Source organism: Scophthalmus maximus, chromosome 5 (genome assembly GCF_022379125.1).
Source record: "Scophthalmus maximus strain ysfricsl-2021 chromosome 5, ASM2237912v1, whole genome shotgun sequence".
Taxonomy (NCBI): domain Eukaryota; kingdom Metazoa; phylum Chordata; class Actinopteri; order Pleuronectiformes; family Scophthalmidae; genus Scophthalmus; species Scophthalmus maximus.
The window spans coordinates 3670158-3689701 of NC_061519.1; the positions used below are offsets into that span (position 1 = coordinate 3670158).

Sequence of the window (19544 nt, forward strand, 5' to 3'; positions counted from 1 at the left end):
AACCTTTCATCGTGACCCTAACAAACAAAGCGCAGGGAGCTGTCAGCAGGATTATCATGAAGTTGAGCAGACAAACATGGACCGGACATCGCTGAAGTCCAGAGAGCCGTGACCGCGACTGCATCAGAGACGAGGTAGCGCGTTTTTAAAAGTGACATTATCTTATCGGCAAATCGGCTTGGAAAAAAATGAACGATGCCGATAATCATAAAAATAGTGAATATCGCGACCCATGGTTGGCAGTCAAAACCATTATGCCTGACCAACTCAACGCTCTTCATGTATCTTTTTTCCCCACCGTCTTCTGTGTTAGTGTCACAGTGCGAAGAATATTTTCTTCTTTGTGACCACAATTCCTGTATGAAACTAAGCTCTGTTTTCTGTCTTCAGTGAGAAAGGGTAACACGGCAGATACAGTTATTTATGGGCTCCGGCTCTGATCGGCGGCGATGCAAACATGAGAGCTGGGTGGACGTGTTCATTCTTGCCCCCTTGTTGCGTCGTCTTTCGGTGGACACACCCTGTAAACACACCTGTCACTGACCGAAGGTGTTGGATTCTTTTTTTTTTCATTTTTGTTTGCGGAACTGCTGCCAGTTATTCAGATCCAGGAATATACTGTAAGTTGTGAAACATTGCCATTGTGTGTTCCTTGTATTGAAAGCCAGCTGCAGTTCTTGGAGGTGGAGAGTGGCAACAGTCCAAAACAAGTTTTTATCATCAATATTTCATTCAGTGTAGACTGTCCCCCGCTTTTTTCTGCACAGTGTTGTAGTTGTTTTGCTCGTGTAGTTCAGTCATTGAGAGCTCTGGGAAGCAGGATGGTTAAAAAAAAACAAAACACAACAAATACAACAAAGCAACGTTCGCACAATGACTAAAACCCCGTAGCAGTGCTGAAATCATCATAAACAGCATGTGCTATGTTTTTCTGCATAATAATATGTAATGAGGGTTTTGGCACTGCTTAGCAGCCCCGTTCACAAGCAGTTTCTGGCCCCTAATCAACATTCCTTTTTCAATTTCACCAAATGACACATTGACACAATGTTTAAAATTTTTTGCGAATCTGAATTAGATACAAACACAGCTTATGAGATAGACTTTCACGAGTTCCACGCTTGTTTACTCCCGCCGCGTCAAGGACGAGTTCATCATTTGCAGAAGATGTGTGAGAGTGTTTGATGTTTGGTGGGGAATTGATCTTAAAGATCTGAAGATGCTTTTATAAAGTGTTTAAGGAGGCAGTGGCGTGTGTTAAAAAAAAAGAAGAAGGTTTATTTGGTTCTTTTTTATCTTGCACAATTTAAAATGGAGTAAATTGGAGTCCATTCTCCCCCAGCAGCGTGGTTAACAACACAAGGCGTGTGTGTGTGTGTGTGTGTGTGTGTGTTTGTTTGTGACCTTTAGCTGCTGAGATTCCATCCCATTATCACCTGCCTACAGTTGGCACGCACTTGCTTCAAAGGGATGTCTCACACACGGGCTCACAGCGATCATTTGAATGAGAGGGTTATTTCACTGCCAATTTTCATGCAAAACACGCTTTCTATTATTATGCCATTGTAGCGGCACAACAACATATGTCCCATATGTCTTGTGCCGATTTTTAAATAACCAGTTGCAACTTTTTACTTCTGAGCCACGGCTCAGACCCCGAAGCGGGTGAACTTGGACGACAGGCGGCGGCGGAGGCGGACGGCCGCCCTCCTGTGTTTTGTCCGACCTCGGAGCATGCCGTGCTAACGATGTGCAGTGGATGCTCGATGCACTGAGGCGTTACGCGCGCCGCTGGCATGGCGCGAGAATGGATTCTCACTTTCAGATGACATGAAAAGCGGCGTCTTCAACGTGTCACACTGCGAACTGTCATCCTGAAGAGTATGCATACCCTTCACAGTCCCCTGTTTTTCCATATTTGTTTTTCTTTCTCATTTTCACAGCCTAATTTGCTTGAATGCGTCTCAGGTCGCGGGTCTGACATTGACGTCGCCATCAAATATCACTGTCAGACAATTTACCCAGAGCTCGAGCATCGGCGTGCTTCTATACGATAAAGGACACTGGAGGGAACACGGACATATCTAACCTGGTGGTTAAGCCGCTCAGTAATTGGGAAACAAGACCCCCTTTATTTGAGCTTTTCCTTCCCTTTGGATTGTTACTCCTGCCGCCGTCTCCCCTGCTCTGGTCGCCTCACACAAGTAACGAGCCGCTGGGTGACAACACGCAGCAAAGTACGGTTTTTACATGCTTAATGTGACACTTCAATTTCCCATGTGTCAATCATCGCCGCCGCCGCCGCATCCCTCTCACTGCACTGCAGGACCGACAGCTCGCGATGTATCCAGTTCCCGGTTAGCGGCAGAGAAGTGTGATTACACACACAAACATGTCCAAACACATGTATGTGCAAGGGTGGCCTACGCGCACACACCTGCTCGTACAGCATATGCACCCGCATATTCTAAAAAACAATCCATCATAACAAGTCATTTGTGTCAGGATTGAGTGGTGTGATAGATTTAAAGCAAGACACCGAGGGTTGAATCGGACAATTGACTCCTCAATTCTAGCAGTGAGTATATTTAAATCCAGCATTGGATTACCTGCTATTTTTTTTTGTAGCGTACAAAAGGGCACTACCGCGATTTTTGTCAACATGGCTTGTTGTAAAGAAATCTGGAATCCCCCTCAGAATGGATTTTGTTTACAGTAAATCCGGCGCAGTGTGGGCACGGAGGTGACGGCTCCTGGGTCCTCCTGTACGCCCGCACTGGCCTCGCAGAGACTGTCATGAAAATGGCGCGTGCTGGAGAGATGGCCGGCGGCGTTGCTGAGTCGACAGCCCCCACTGTGTCCTCGAGTAGTCCATTAGCTCCACCTTCCCCTTTTTTCTCCACAGGATCCCCACAGCTCTAGAATGAAGCCGGGCCTATTTTCATCTTCCTGACAGCCGCGGCTGCAGGTGCAACCATGGGAGATGGAGGTCCGTGTCAGCCTGCACACATTCTGCCAAATTTCTGTTGGCACGATTGGCCCAGATGCTGATGCACAGACCACTTCATCATTTATTTTTTTTTTGGTTGCTTTTTCAGAGCCACAGATTTTTATTACAGTAGGGAAAAGGAAGCCGTGGTCACCACAATCCCTCCTGTGTAGCTTGTACTCTGCAGAAGAATGACATTGCGGAACACCTTGACGGTTTTATGTCTTTCGATGATGAAGTGCTCTGAAATTATGTAATTTCTAATGTTAAAATTCAAATAGAAATACCACATTAAACACAGTTTGTCTCCTTCTGTGCCATTGCAGAATTCCAAGGAAAAAGGCAAGAGGTTTACTCATTCCTTTAAACGTTTTCCCTTGCGCTGAAATGAGAACTGCTGAGTTGTCCAAGTTAGCTTGTTAACTTCTGAGTTCAAATGAGACGCACCGGCCTACAGCTACAGTGTTTGGGCAACATCGGAGAAGGGGAAGTTGCTGCACGTGTTCGCGAACCACCTACTCGTGATGTGTGATTTTTAGTTCTGTAGCTCATTTCAGTTCCATACTCGACGTATACTTCTAAAAAGATACAAGACTTCCACGGAGCTCTGGAAGGGGGTCATTGGAGGTCGAGCTGGCGCTTTTGTATCGTGTTTTAGCAACGCTTTGTGTTGACCCTGCATGCTGACCACTCGTGATGGGTTGAGCCAACTTCAACGTGAACAGATCAAAACCGGCATTGATTTCTGTTGTTGTTGCCATACGAGTGCAGCCCATCAAGCTAAAAACCCATTAGCAGCAGAAAGCATTCAATCAGAGTCATGTTTCTGTGGAATCTTGTTAATAGCATTTCAATATCCCCTCTCATCTTAGCTCTGTTTTGGGAGATATTGCATCGGGCCTGTAGAGCTAATGGGAAGTAGAACTTCAATGGGATTATGGCGAGGCCAAGAGAGGTAAGGAAACATAAGATATTTGGAAATGGTTCACATTTGTACCAAAGAAGACTGGAAACCTAACAAACCAATCCACCGTTTGAAAAATTGACTACAATTGTGTACAGAAAGCCGAAGCCCGCCTTGTTCCACTCCAGCAACCCAACGTTGTGGACACGGCGAGTGCAGTTTCATATTATATGACAGAACACGCGATACCAGTTACAGAAATACAGATTTCCCAACCAAATGAAGGTATTAAAGTCCCAGGATGAAAAGTGATAGAGCAGCTTTACAGGACTTTGCCACCACCCCTGAGATGTACCTGAGAGCCTTACATGAGCCCGACGAGCATAAATGTTATACCATATTGGTTTTGGAGCGTATCGAAACTGAATTCCACCCGACTCAGACCCGACACAGATGTTCACTTGGATTTAAGAATGAAGAATTCCATGCTCTAATTATGCTAACAAATTATTATGATAAAAGGAAGACAAGCGATGACCTTTTAATAGCCAAAGTGTTTAAAGAGCCTTGATGCATCGAGGCTCAGGCGTTCATTTGCACCTGAACACAGGTGATGAAAAACTCTAGGCCGACTTTGAGGCACATTAACTTTATGAACTAACGGTGTTGCTGTAGGTAAAAATGTTGGCGGCATTTGCATAGAGGGATACTTCCACCGCAACAGTGTTGCATTTTCATTTATATTCTGACAAAACGTTCTCCCTGCTGCCATTTTAACCTCACGTACCCCCACAGATTTCCCTCCGCCCCCCGCACACTGCGAGCTAACCAAAAGCACCTGCCACCAGCTATACCTGGAGTGTTTATGTTTGTAGCTCCGAGCTGCAGATGCTCGGAGAGAGAAAAGCTCTCCGCGGTGTGAGGAGGAGTCGGTGCGTCCGCTCCATCTCGGGCCGCGGCGGCCTTTGCGAAACGAACCGCCTACTCAAGTTGGAGATACATTTTAAATGTGCATTTGCCAAAAAAAGAAAAATCAACATTAAGTAAGAGGGTGAAAAGAAAAGAGTGTGCCCAGTCACGAGCGCACATTCACACTTCTCTGCGATGTTTCAACTACCAGAGAGGGTACAGTCAGTGCCTCTGCTAACAATTCACCATTTCTCCTCCCGTGAAAATGCGTCGATCATCTTTCTCCCGATGCAGCCCCTTCCACGATTATCACGAGTGAGGTTTTGTGCCATTGTGAACACAAGACACTTTCAGAGGTTTTCAAGCATACATAGACTCATGTCCACTTTGGGTGTTCGGTCAACATTGGAGCCGTCGATTCACAGGGTGAACGGGTCCTTACTGCCGCTACAGCCCCCCCCCCCCCCCCCCCCCACCGCCGTCGCTCCCTCTCCTGGTTCGGTTACATCTTTAATTTTCTTCCTCCTGATATTGTATGGAGTCGTGGCAAACGTAGCGGAGGAGGCAGGTGCAGAGAGCCACAGTGTCATTCCCTCCGGTGTGTGGTCCATAATGAGACTGGGGGAGCGGCATGAATAACTCCGTGAACTTCTTTTTCATTTTCTTAATCTCTCCCCGCAGGCCAGTCCGGTGACACAGAGTCATTATTTTCCATCAGTTTGCCCGCTACTTGATCACACACACATCACCTCGTATGGGGTGGGATAGAGAAGGGAAGAAAATCCACTGCACGAATGAAAAGCGCTCCGTAATTCAATATCTTTAATAAAGATGGTGAACAAATCTCCTTGTTAAGCCCCATGTAGGACGATTAATGGCAGACTTCTTTGCAACTTCAAGCCCGCGAGCAACTTGTGACCTCCTGGCCACCAGACCATAGAGGTGTAAGCGGCCGCCGGGCAAGCATACCCTCCGCTTCGGGCGGTGGCCAAGCGGAATGAAACCTCACAAAGGCCATATTCTTTTTTTAATCACTTTTTTTTTTCCTTCCTAATTTTCTTCCCCTTGTCACCAAGCCGGCTCCCCGCCGTGCTTCTCTGCAGTATCCTCTTTCATACCATCTCAGGTTTTGATGTGCTTCCCGGGGATGTGGTAGGTGCTTGGCAGAGCGCGCCGGGTGTCCCAGCGTGCAGCGGATTCAGAAGGCCGTCGCTATCGCGCCTACAGCACGGGCCCGGGGCGAGGCTAAGCACTCGCAATTGATTTAATCACTTGGAACGGGAAACGAATGTAAGGGAAGCTCTGGTCATCTCTCCCCACTGCTTACTTAAAAGCTTGGCCTCGGACAAAAAGGTTAATCAGATACGGTGACCTGCTGGAGACCGTGCTATCAAAGTAGCAAGGGGTTATTTTCAAAAAGAACAGCAGATTAATCAATCAATAATGCCATTCACTGGGTCCCTCTGAAGCGCCCGCCACAAAATACGCAGAGGAGGCGAGTAAGGCAAGTGAAAGTGGACGATGAGGGGTTAGATACATCAGATCATAAGACATTAGCAACACAGGAAGCGGACTGACCTTTTATTAATACCTGCTGGTATACCTGCTCAGCAGCAAGACACAGTTAGCGATGAGCTGGTTAGTAAAGTGGAGCCTGATATTAAATTCAGCTAGTTGAGCTAAAGGGACATAAATTCAAAAGACACCTGTCTCCAAATGAAAGTAACTGGTGCTGGCTATTCAAATAAACAGCCGCTTACTGACAATAGCAAGTTCACAATTTCAGCTTCAAATGTGACGCCTTCAATTTGCCAAAGAAACACTTATTGCATGTTTAAAGTAATCCATCAAGTACAAGCTCAGCATGTTCTTTTTCTATTCTGTCCAATGGGAGGATTTGCTTTATTCTGTCACGGTGCATTGAACGTCTTTGACTTTGGGCCTTTTGGTCTGATGGGAAAAAGAGCAATTTGACATCACTTAGGGCTGTGGAAATTTCGAAATTGGCATTTTTCGCCGTTTCCTGTCACTTTACAGGAGACTGTCCCACTGAGAATAAAAATAATAATCACTCAAAATGGATGAATGGATTTTTTTTTTTGGAAAATGCCTATGAGCTGTCAGAGTTGATGAGGCGGAGGGAGCATGGTTCTGAAAGAGCCTTACAGTCTTTGACAAAAACCTTGACATCCACTTTTTTGGGGGGGGGTTAAATAAATGTATATTTGTTTAATGATTTTTATCAATTAATGCAGCAGTATGCAAAGTATCAATATTAACTAACTTATTACTGTCCAGGCTCCATTATGATTTACAGTTAGCAATTAAAAAAGCATCAGAGAGGCAATGCATACCTTGCGCTTGTGTCAAATAAAAAGCTTTATACCTGCCACAATTTCATAATGATGAAACGTTTTTTAACATAACATCAAAGATCTCTCACTTAGCGTTTTGCGCCGTTGCTTCATTGCTACACAAACACACACACACACACGCACACACACACAGGAGTGTGCGCAGGGTAACTATGTCTGAGCTGTTGACTGGTGCCGAGGTGTCCTTCAGTATTGATGAACAGCCATTTAGTGTTGTTCATGAAAACCGTCTGTTCCAAACTACCCAGTGATGTTCATAATTGTTTCATCTATAATTTTATAGCTCCTTTGCCTCGAGGCAAACTCATAGGGAATTGGAGGAAATAACTATTAAAGCTTGTTTTTCCCCCCAGAATTATTATAATTAGTACTATATATTTTGAAATTTGGATCAACTTAAATAAAGGGTAGTAGTTAAATTGCACTAAGTGTAATTTGTTTCTCTCAAACCCAGCAGAGGAACCTGTTCAGACAGGGGCCGTGGGATTTGCCAGTTTTGAATCTCGATGAAGCAGTTGATAAAATGTCAAGGGCTTCACTGAGGTCGCAGTTTGTAGCTGTGAAACATGCGGGTAGTCCCTCGACATAGACACCATGAGAGGACACGTGAAAGCGCATGTGTGTGTGTGTGTGTGTGTGTGTGTGTTTGGCGCCGTTTTGCTTTTGCACCTTCCCATTTCTCATTATTTATTTAGTCGGAGAACACTCTTAAGCAGCGTGACCTTTTAGCGCAGAGCTGATTGAGGGCGGCCTGTGTCCGTATCAGCGGGCTCCTGAAATGCTTCCCTCATACCAGGGGAGGCAACGATGATCCCCGGTGTCACAACCTGTAAAACCACATGCCAAGCCACGGCCAAAGGAGTGACCGCGCGCGTAGCTGAACTGCAAATGACAACGGGATAGGAAAATATACGTATGAAAACAATACGGCCCCCTTTCCCGGCAATTAGTCTTGACTTAATCGATGACCAGCTGGACTGTCTTGTTTTTCCGCCCCGCTCGGGGCTCGCAGATAATATTTTGGTATCGGTTGGACAAGTCATTTCTGCGAAAAAATGATATCGGATTTGTTTGGAAAAATATCTTTGTGATCTCTCGAATCCACTGCCTTGTGGTGGAAAATGTAGCCCCTCAGATTAAGTGGCTCAGCTGCATGTTCACCTCCATCTTTGGAGACGTTTCAATGACGATACAGGCTGAGACATTGTTAAAAGGGGAGGGGTGGCGGTGTCCGTTTACCCAGGAGAGAGCCGGTGTAATCCATCAGCCTGGCTGCTGCCCGTTCAGCACTGCCGGCCCCAGCTGCCTCCTGCTAACCACCCCTCTGCCTCGCTCGCTGACTTCCCCTCCCCCCAACCCCAACCCCTCGATCAACATCTCTATTTTTTTTTTTGTCATTCTCTGCCTCCCTTGGCCTCGCTGCAGCCATGGCGCACACTGAAAGCTTCCTCAGATTGTAAGGAGTCACCAAACCCGATAATCTGCGGCCGCTAGCAACCGGAGAAAAAAATTCTCCGGGCTGGTTTGCAGCAAATCTTCATCACCAGTGGGAGTGAGATGAATGCTACTTTTGCCTACTCAAACCGAAATCTGACATTTTCCCAAATTTCCGCAGGGAAACACCAAAACGCCTCATCCTTGGCGCACAGCTTGTCTGAACGTGACCATTTTTCAAAATGGCTCACAATTTTTCAATTAAATTCATGAGTAATTACACCAAAGCAGCTGAACATTGCACTTTTTTTGCTAAACATTAAAAACGTATTATTGATGAACAGCGTAAGGAGCACCGGGAGTTAATCCTCTATATTTGCGAGGAATATTGTGTGTAACTTTATATTTACAAGCTAAAGTAAAGTAATTTGAGTGACCAAATAATTAGAAATTCCACCCCTGAATTAATGATTCATGGGTTAATGTCCAATTTCCTAATTTGTGTCCCCCCCCGCCTCGGATGTGGTCCCTTTGGTTTCCTGTACTGGAGACGGTCCCCAACGTCTGCTCCTCCGGTTAAATTTAGCATCTGGGCGCCATTGTCGGTGGCCTCAGTTTCAAAGTGAAAGCTGCACAAAAAAAAAAGTAAAAGTGAACAATGCTTTCAGTGTGCGTGCTTGGAAACAGGAGAGTGGCGGGTTTCAATTTCTTGTCCATTCAAGGATATCACTGACTGTAACCCTATACGCCGCCATGGGACGCTGAGTCGGCGCTCAAGTACTTTTCCCTGTTGTCCAAACTGTGTCCAAGGCTGCAGGGGGGCACATATGAACAGTAATGTAACATTCTTCAAAAAATATCTCTGTTGAATGGCTATGACTTAAGAGATGATCATACACATAATGAACTGTGCCCGCATGAATCCCGTCTTCAGACACAATCTTCATCTCGAGTAATTTGGCCCCGCTCCTTCACTGAGGTCATGGTTCTCGCAGACAAATGATATGCAAGTGGAAAAAATATCCCGTACAAGTCAACTTATTATGAAGAAATATGAGGGGCCTGGGAGGAATGATCACGCTGGCTGTATTAATATTTGATCGCTGCAAAATCATTTTAATCTCCTTTTTTGTAATTACAATTTTGACAGTGCCTTAATGCAGGGTTCGGCGAAAGAGAAATGTGGAAAATATCGCATGATTATTTAATTAGTTCCCAAACTCATTAGAGAGTTTCCGTATGTGCATCACCAGTCGATCTGATCGTTCCCCGGGGAATGACACGGTGGGCCTTTTTGCAGAGAAAAATGAAAATACTCAACACTGATCTCCTTTCTGTGTCAACGTTGAATAATTAAGATAAGTGCAAATAAATAATTACTCATGAACGAATCTATTGGAATGGGGGGGGAAAGGGCGGTAAGACAGGTGCATGTGCAACAAGCAGCTTTAATGGTCTCCTTTCCCCCCTGCTCCGCTCCGCTCCGTCTTGTGGCAGTCTCCGAAGGGACAACCTGCCGCAGGGCTACAGGAGAAGAGACACGAAATAGAGCTGTTGGGTTGTTTTTTTCTCCCCCGTCCACTGCGGAGCGGAGTTCATGGTCAAAACGTTCTCCTTCCGCGCGGAATCCATGAAACTGTAAGCCTGAGATTTGTCCCGCTGCGCACCCAGGAGCTCAGATCATGACATCCTCCACTTATCAGCGATGACAATTTTTATTTTATTTTTCACATTTTCGGCTGCCGCCTTCATCCCGAGTGACTTTGCCCCCGTCGACAGAGAGAGAGAGAGAAAAACGAGCAAGGAGTAAACCCAAAAGTACCTAGCCAAAAATGCTTTGGAGCCTTAGTGGCCGTAAAATATTCATGTGACCAAAGAAGGATCATGCCAGCGCAAAGTGAGAGGGGAGGAAGGAAAAGAAATAAAATAATAGCAAAGGAGGGGTAGAAGAGATCCCCCCCCCCTCCATCTGTGTAGCTGGACTACGCAACTCTGTTCAGGCAGCAGCATTGAGTCTTTCTTCGCTCTTCCGAGGCTTCGGAGACTCATTAGGACCTCTCCCCCGTAGCTGTGGAACTCGTCGCGGTCCGCTCTGCGAGCTGTACGCCTGGATTCCTTTTAGGCATCTGGATTCAAAAAATGTGGGCGCTGCCGATGGAGAGATGGAGGGAGAGAGAGAAGGAGGGAGACAGTGGAGAAGCAAGACGGAGAGGGCAAGTGAGAGTGGCAAAGATTTTTCATTTTTTTTTCATTTTTTTAAGTTAACTACTAGACTGCACATGATGGATTTCACTATCTATCCACGGCTACTTTCTAAACCTCAGCACGTTTGTCTGGTTAAGTGACCATCAGGGGCAGGGTTTAAACATTTTTTTAGGGCCCCACAAGCGAAGCCGGATCTGAGGCCCCTTCTCCGTTTTGTTTAATACAATCAATGTTAGTGCACATGATTGGAGCGTATTGGCGCGTGTGTGAAACCGTCTGATGTAGGCCAAAATTCAGCTCTGTTGCCTGGTTGGTGTCTTACTTTGACGGCCCAGTACAGATCTGAAGAGCTTAGACATTCCTCTACTTAGAGTAAACACAACCTACTGGGTTGGACCTGGAGAGACAGAGATTGGAATAGCAACACGAGGCAAAGGTAAATAACTCAAAGAAAAAAGGGGTCACATCACATTTACAATATCTCAAAGAATAATAAAAAAAAAAACCCACCTGAGGTTGTTTTTTTTATGAAGGGGAAGTGCACAACGGTTTGTGGTTTTGCTGTGATGTGCAGTTTCTCTGGTCCCTGACCTTCCACACCTGGACCCATATGGTCGAGGCTGCGCTGCCCTGCTGTCGGGTCGTGTGTGTTTCTTCTCTCGGTGCAGTTGTGCCCTCGATGTGTTTGCCGTTGTCGTCTGATCCGTTCGATTGAGTCAGTTTTGCGCGACTTGACACGAATCCCGTCCCGCGCCACAAGTCCTGAGGTTCTCTACGTTTCTACTCATTCGCAGGAGGTTCTGCACGTTCCCTCTGGTTCCATTCTACTTTGCTATGTGCTACTATAATTATCGTCCTCTGTGCTGCTCCGTTCAGTTCTCTCCTGCCGTCGGACCGCTACGAGAATTTCATCGGGGCAGGCAAACTCTCTGGGCCGCTTCCTTTTCTCGAATCCACTTTGAGAACGCTTAATTGTTATGGAGATGGTGACGTCAATTGATTTTAAGTACATTATGCAAAGGGACGGGGAAGTCAAGGCGGCATATGCCATTAAATGTGAAAAGTTGGCGACAATAGCAAATATAGATATTTCATTTGATAGTGCTCGTATTTACATGTAGGGTTGTATTTTTGTTCTATCTGTGACGGACTTACATTTGTTTGGATCGACAAGACAGGAATTATGTTTACACTGTTTTTTTAAAAAAAGGAAACAAATTCACTTTGCTCAGTGATTGCCTAGCTACTCTGTGCCATACGGTTCAACTACCTATGTTGAGAGTTTATGAATGAGATTACAAGTTCATATTTTTGGCCTAATGTTGGGCCAGTTGGAGCCATCGTGCATAATGTATGTAAATAATATCACGCGTCACGGACATGTGTGTTGCACCGACTGCAGCTCGCGGACGGATGCTGCCTCTGCCGCTGCAGTCGAGGCCGACGGGTCGCGTGTGTGTAACACCTGGAGCAGCAGAGGAATATTTCTCCTTTGTGGATTTTAAATAGCATTTTGGATACTGTACTTTCCTAACAGCCAACGATAAAGGTTGACACATATTGAAAATATGAACTTATCTTATACGCTTTCTAATGTATGGTTAGTTTGCACTTTTTCTTTTTCGCGGGCGGTCCACAGGGCCTGGGTTACTTTTAAAGGGGCATTCCGCCCGATTGAGCGCTGCATTTCTGTGAAGAGGAGGTCAAAATAAAAAAAAACAGGAGAGGTCGAGATAGCCTGACCTTTCGTTCCTGGTATGAGGCAGTTTCCATAAATTCTCCCATAATGCAATTTATTATTCCGACCTAGTAAAATGCCCACCTTTCTCAGACCTCACGCTCCCAGTTTGTAACTCTTACACTCTGGTAAAAAGCTGAGGCTGCGCTCTTCTCAGAGCACAGCTCCCTTCAGTAACGCTGGAGACACTCTAGGGCTATTTTCTCACCGACACTGCTTCACACCGAGTAAACTTTGCGTGTTTAATTGAGAGTGCTGCTTTGCGCTGCACTTCGGTTACTGAAAATGTTTTCAGCGTGAAAAACGCTGGATCTTCGCTTCTGCACGGTGAAATTGAGCCGGGCTGTTTGCGACTCCCAGAAGTCTCAGTTCATCTGCTGTGAATCATCTGTTCCTCTGTGAAGGAGCTAACGCAATTTGTTTCCTGAGTAAATAGAAAAAAGAACAATCTTTATTAGAGCCGCTTCCCTGCCTCGCTCTTACAGTCAGAGGGCGCTCGCTTAAATTAATAGAATAGGCGGATAGATTCGGACGTGCGGGTCTCCCCGTGCGACGGTGTACTCAGCAGCATCGACCCTTAATCCCAAATACGGAACTGCCGGATAATCTGTGGCAATAAAACAACAGAGGATGTGTTTGCAACAGCTGATCCAGAGTCTTTGCAGGCCCTCCCTCGCAGCTGATGCCAAACACCGTCTCTGCCTCTGTGCAGAAATGAGTGAATCTCCACTGAAGAAAACATCAAGTGCCTTATTTCGTTTGCAATATTGATCCCCCCCCCCCCCCCCCCCCCCCCCCCCCACCCCCACCCCCACCCCCATTCTTGAATTGTTTGAGGCACATGGGCACGGAGAGACGACAAACTGCATGGTAATTGATTTGGCCCAGTTAGGAACGAGAGGTTTGACGGAGCTTGTTGCGATCAGAGGACGAGCGATGCCGAGAGGCGGCATGTCGGCTAAAAAACCCGGCCTCGCCAAATGTCAAAAGATTGATATGCATGTGATCATTTCATAGCCGCTTGCGCGCTCGCCTTTTAATGCTTCCCTCATGCTCGCCGACTTGGTGTGGAAAGAATTTCTCTGTTTACCAGAATCGGAGACGCGGAGTGTGTGTGTCTCGCAGCTCCAGACCGGAGCCGAGCGCTTTTTTAAGAGGCACTTGCCCTGCCTTTAGTTTTTGCCAGACACACGATGAGTAATTCAAATAAGAAATGAAAGGTGGTCTGGTCATCACGAGTTACGATGATTCAGTGTATTTTGATAATGCAGCGCCGGGATGAGTTCCAAGATAATGATGTACATTAAGCAGCACAGTTTTCATTTCCATCCCTCCCCTCTCCCGGCTCCCCGCCCTCTTGCAGCCTAATGACAGTTTTATGGGAAACTTCATTAGGCAGCGGCGTGTCGAACCGATAAACATCGTCTCCTGTTAATTGCGGGATAAAGTGGCCTTGCTATGGTCCTATCATGTCGGGGTCCCCCCCCCCCCCCAAAGAAACAAAAAGGTTCGTCGACGAGGCCGGGGGTGTGACCTCACAGATGATTCATTATTAATTGATCCACATTCATCCAGATTCATCTCCCCCCTCCCTCCCGGGTTCACCGAGGACACGTGTCCACTGGGGCTTGATGTTTTGTTGCACACAGCGGTCTGCAGATCGCCTAAGGAAGAGAAAGCATCGGAGGACTGCGCTGCCACCGTGGACTGCTAAACACAGACGGTGATTCATCTGATTGTAATCTGAGCAGAGAAGCAAATGGGTGTCTTGTTGGTCTGGTCTTGTACTGGCCTGTAATTAGGTATCTGATCTATGATCAATCTGATCAAACCCTGTAGTCTCATTACAGGTGCTATTTATTCACTTTTTGGTGGTTCATACATCCCCATGGTACAAACTTTCTGCTTGAGACAAGGTTACGCGTTTCCACTCATTAATTTTTGTGGAAAATGTTTGGCGGACGTGAAAAAAGAAAGTTGGGCTATCTATTACAGAACTATGCAGCAAAGAGACTGGAGAATCAGCCCCAGCAGCTGTTTATCTTGACATGTCCCAAATCAGAGTATTCACATGATCGCAGAAGATGGACATCATATTTTCTTGACATTTGTTTTCAGCTAGGTCTGAGTGGAAACCAGTGAAGCTGTCAATCCAGCGATTTATTGCACAGTTAGTTTTGGAGAGGCATCGTTGAAACGGTATCTACTTATTCATTCGACTGAACTTCAGAGTCACGCCCGGCGTTACGGTCATGGCGTCACCACTGTAGGTGTTCTCTACCCTTTTATTTTGATTGTTAATATAAGAAAACAAACAGAAAACAGAGCTGTAGAAGCCAGACATATTCAAGTCTCTTCGGTGCAGTGAAGCAATTCATGTTCCAGTGAATGCAGGGAATATGGGTTGGAGCCACGATGTGAACAACACTGCATAGTTTAAAAGCAATTAGCCTACTGTATATCAAGGACGTACAAAAAATAAGTCTCTTAGATGCTTTTGAGCGAAATACTCGATTGCTAACCTTGCATGTTATAGCTAATACAGAATGCAGTTATTATATTCACTTTCTGCTGTAGCCATGTGATTTTAGACTGTTAAATGTTCAAAATTTCAGAACGATAAGCATGCGCTGTGATTTTTTTAAAGTGGGATTTCATACAGTAGTATTGAAACAGTAGTTTCCCTGATTTTAATTGATACAGTATTATCTTTAGCAACTCCTAGTGACAACTTCTTTTACACAAATACTGTAACCTTGGCAGACCATGGAAAAAAAACACCTAACTGAAAAACAGTATTACAGTAAAAGTGGTTTAACTTTAACTTTAAGGAGCTACCAAACCACGTCTATTGTGTGAAAACAGAATATTTCATGATGAGAAATACTTTGAATTATGTATGTGGGGAACATTATTGACCTATATAGGATGTTTGAGGATCAGACTCATTTCATATGCAGCATATTTTTAGGGCACAGTTTAAAATGTTCTATAAATTTGCTTTGGAACTCGCATCCACTGTTATAAAGCCTGGTCAGCAAGTTACACAGTGTGTCAGTGCTCTGATATTCATGAATACACTTAGCACTTCTGTAGCGGTGTCAAGGTCAGTGAAGCAGCTCAATTACATGCTCAAAGTTATGTTTTTTTTTAACAGAAGTATTTGTCTTCGCTGGTAAATACGCATTCATTAATCCTCTCAAAGTAGAGCAACGCACTCACACACGAGCCCTGTCTCTGGGCATAACATCTGTTGTTTCCTGTATGGCTCTGCAACCTGTGACTTTACATGAGACAGCCAGTGACCAGCTTTATTCAATTTTGGTTCATGGATGCTACATGCTTATTGGCCCACTGAGGCTCATGAGGTATAGTAATTTGATACCGGACAATAGGGCTGGGCGATTAATCGATATTTAAAATAGAAATTGAAACTGCGCGAGTTGCAATATAATAATAATAATATATAATAAAATTACACTTTGCTATATATGCCCACCAACAACACACCAGTGAAACCAAAGAAAAACATCATTGGAAAATGTAGTCCCAAAGAAAAGGCACACTTTTTGTGATACGGTATAAAGTATACTGTATTTCAGATGGTATTGTGCAAACCATGTCATGGAACAGTCGCTAGTCCGAGGCAACACCACCGACCTGTATCAGCACTGGAAAAAAGCACAACAGGCAGCTACATGCCGAGTGTACGGCCAAAAAGTCAGTGAAAGTAGTGGCGCACCGTCTAGCGAACAAAGTACCACATCAGAGTCGTTTTTTGCGACTGAGGTAACGAACGCCACGACTATTCCCTCGCTGAAGAGACAGACTGCTAGCAGAGATAGAGCTAAAGACTTACACCGTGACCGTACACCGTGTATGTGTGTTTTTTATATCGCTAATCAAATCGGAATTAAACATAATCGAAGTATCCCAAATCGTTCAGCCCTACCGGACGACATGGTATGTGTTGATACTCGATAGTATCTGAGGAATACAGTGCCATTTAAGTATTGATGCTTGGTACCCACAGCCCTAGAGGTGAAGGAGGTGGGTTGTAAAGTTCTCTACACCGCGACGCCCAACCAAATGCTCACCTTTCCTTTTGTGTCTCAGTATACCAAAACACCTTTGTTTTTTAATCACATGCAACCTCAAGCAACACTCCCAACAGCAAAGCGTGTGAGTTACTTGGAGGACATGCACCGTTGACGTATTATCCCCAGAAAACCTCTGTCTTTTGCTACTTCCTGTTCAATGCAGCCGCCCATGAAGTCATGGATGAAGGTAAATTTTTTTGGACAGCAAAATTCTCTGGCAACTTGAGCACACTTTGATAATCTCCTCGCGAGCAAGCCTTCAAAATGAACGAGTGCCAAGACAAATTCACCCTGCAACTATCCTAATGATAATGAACAACGCGGGCCCGGGGTGTTTGAAATGCTGACACACAAGGTGGAAGCCTGTAGCAATGCTGGCATCTTGGAAGCGAGCAGAACCTTTAATGGCCTTAAAGAAACAAGCTTTTGCACTTTGAACAAACCCGCCACCCAAAGGGATCTTCAGGGAACTTTAATGTTCTTACACAACCATTTCAAATGTGGGACTCACCCGAGGGCGACAAGAGAGTCCCTGAAGATCACATGATTATAATTTTTTTTTTGCAGTAAAAAATGCTCTTTTGTATTTGTGTGGTGCGGTAAGCCATTAACACTGAGTTTGGTGGATTCAAATCATATGCTGCCGTACACATCCATAATAGGACCGAGGTTGACTTCCGCAGAGATCCACAGAGTCCCCAACTGTCTGGGCGTATTTATGATGCTTCACAGGCCGGATGCTGAAATGAAAGAGGCACCACTCGAGGGGCTCTCTGTCTTAATCCGTGGACATTATCTCTACACTGTAAGCGGGTCTTGGCTCGTTACCTCGCAGTAGAGAGCCGGGCTGGCAGGGTTGCAGGGAGAGAGAGGCAGAAAAGGAGAGGGGGGAAGGAGGGAGGGCTTCGCCTAGCCGTCGAGAATGTAATCTCTAGATTACGGGGCGAGACGAATTCCTGCTGCCAGCCTGACCTTGTCAAGGTAATGGAGGAGCCAGAGTGAAATTGAGATTTCAGGACAGAAGCGTGTCGAGGTGCATTTATTTTTTTATTTTTATGATTCTTTCAGCATTAGCGTTTTCCCTTTCAAGGGTCACAGCCTTGACACCGCGATTCACGCTAAATGCGTGTGGTCACACTGGTAGCACACATGAATTGTGTGCGGGGCAAACTGTTTCTGGCACCGACCATACTGCCTAAAGCCCTCGGCAGTCAGTCAGCCTAGAGTCTTTATAGCATGGGTGAATAACATAGGGTGAAAAAAAAAAATGGTTGGAGCAACATGGAAATGGTAGTGTTGTCAATTTCACCAGCATACAAATGGATTTCAGTATTTATGCGTGGGTTCTACATTACATTAAGAATGTGCTGCCATTGTCATCAAGACAAGATTAAAGAGGTCGTTAATGTACCAGTATTTCGATTACCAACTTTTACATCTGAGCTTTGGCACAGAATCTGCTGCAGTGCTGAAATAATTGTTGTGATCTACCAATGATACACTCACGTCACAAGAATCTGGAAGCCCTTGAACACTTGTTTTGAATTATTTTTCTTTTTTCCCCCCATGTGGATTCCACTTTTAGAAGAAGGAAACACATGAATCCTTTCACACATACTAGTCTTTTTGATTGGATGTTCAATGCACTCTTGCTCACTTGAGTATTCTCAGAGGTGTAGAGCAGCTAGGGTCTTGGCTACTTGGTCTGATATGACCAGGAGTATGGCGGACTGGAGAGAAGTGACCAATCAACGGAGGGGGGCATCACTCACTGATCCGGCCTCCAAAGCCTCAAAACTCAACTTGTGGAGTGCGCGAGTTCAGCAGTTGCGAGTGAGGAGGGGAGGGGGGGGGCTCGCGGTGTTGATCTGCTCTCTTGTATTATATGTGCGCGTGTGGTTTGTGCGTGCGCGAGTTTTGAGACTAAACTAACGCAATACAGGAGCTTATCGTGGCTGACGTTAGCCATCGTTAGCAACAATTTGCTAGCTACGGTATTGATACTTTTGTTTTGACTCTTTTTTAACTTTCACCAGTACACTGTATCAATGCCACTTAGCAATAACCAAGGTCGAATTTAAAGAAAAAAAAGATACAAATGTCGCTAAACTCTGATTTGTGCGTAAACCAAAGGGGAAAAGCCCAAAACAGAAATCCAAAAGAAAACACATACTGTTCAAACTCCTATCAAATGTTTTGTGCTCCTGTCAAGGATCTCAAGCTTAATTTTTTTAAAGGGAGTTTTTTTTTTTTGGTAAAGAATTTTTCTTCCATTTATATTTCAACTCTCCGTGTGAACTCAGCGGCCTTTGATTGGGTTTGTACAAGCACATTCTCAAAGGGTGGAATGTGGAAAATGAGAATAATGATGTAACATTCCTGTTTGAACATTTCATTCATTTGACCCGTAATTGCAAAACAACAAAATAATGAGTCTGTGTGCCACAGAATGGGGCATACAGCATCAGTTGCATTGAGGAAGTGGCGGAAAGCTGCCACTAAACTACAATTGTGCCATTTACACAAGCGACTGTATGGTTATTGTCTGAGACGCTCGCTGTTGCAATAGAGAAAGTCGCTGTCTTCCAATTTGCAGTTCAATTATTTACGCGAGAGAGCCACGGCCTTTGGTGCACATTGTCTGAAATGAAGAGCGGTTCATATAATAATAACCCTTGTAAATTACAAATGATTTCAGAAAAAAAAATAGTTTATTTTCTTGCCGTTTCATGATTAGGAATGTCAGCAGCATCGCAACAATCAGTAAGTAACATTTTAAATCAAAGACAATGAAATATACCAGACCGTAATTAAGTATGGTTTCTAATGTTCTTCTAATGTTTTAGTCCAGAGGGGTGTCTATAAACTATGCATAAAAGCCCTTTTTAAT

The 19544-nt window shown here is 45.0% G+C and overlaps 1 protein-coding gene across 2 annotated transcripts in view; it reads left to right on the forward strand.

Moving 5' to 3' along the window:
- khdrbs3 (KH domain containing, RNA binding, signal transduction associated 3) overlaps positions 1–19544 on the forward strand; it is a 104418-nt gene that overhangs the window by 18831 nt on the left and 66043 nt on the right. The gene's annotated exons all lie outside the window — the stretch shown is intronic.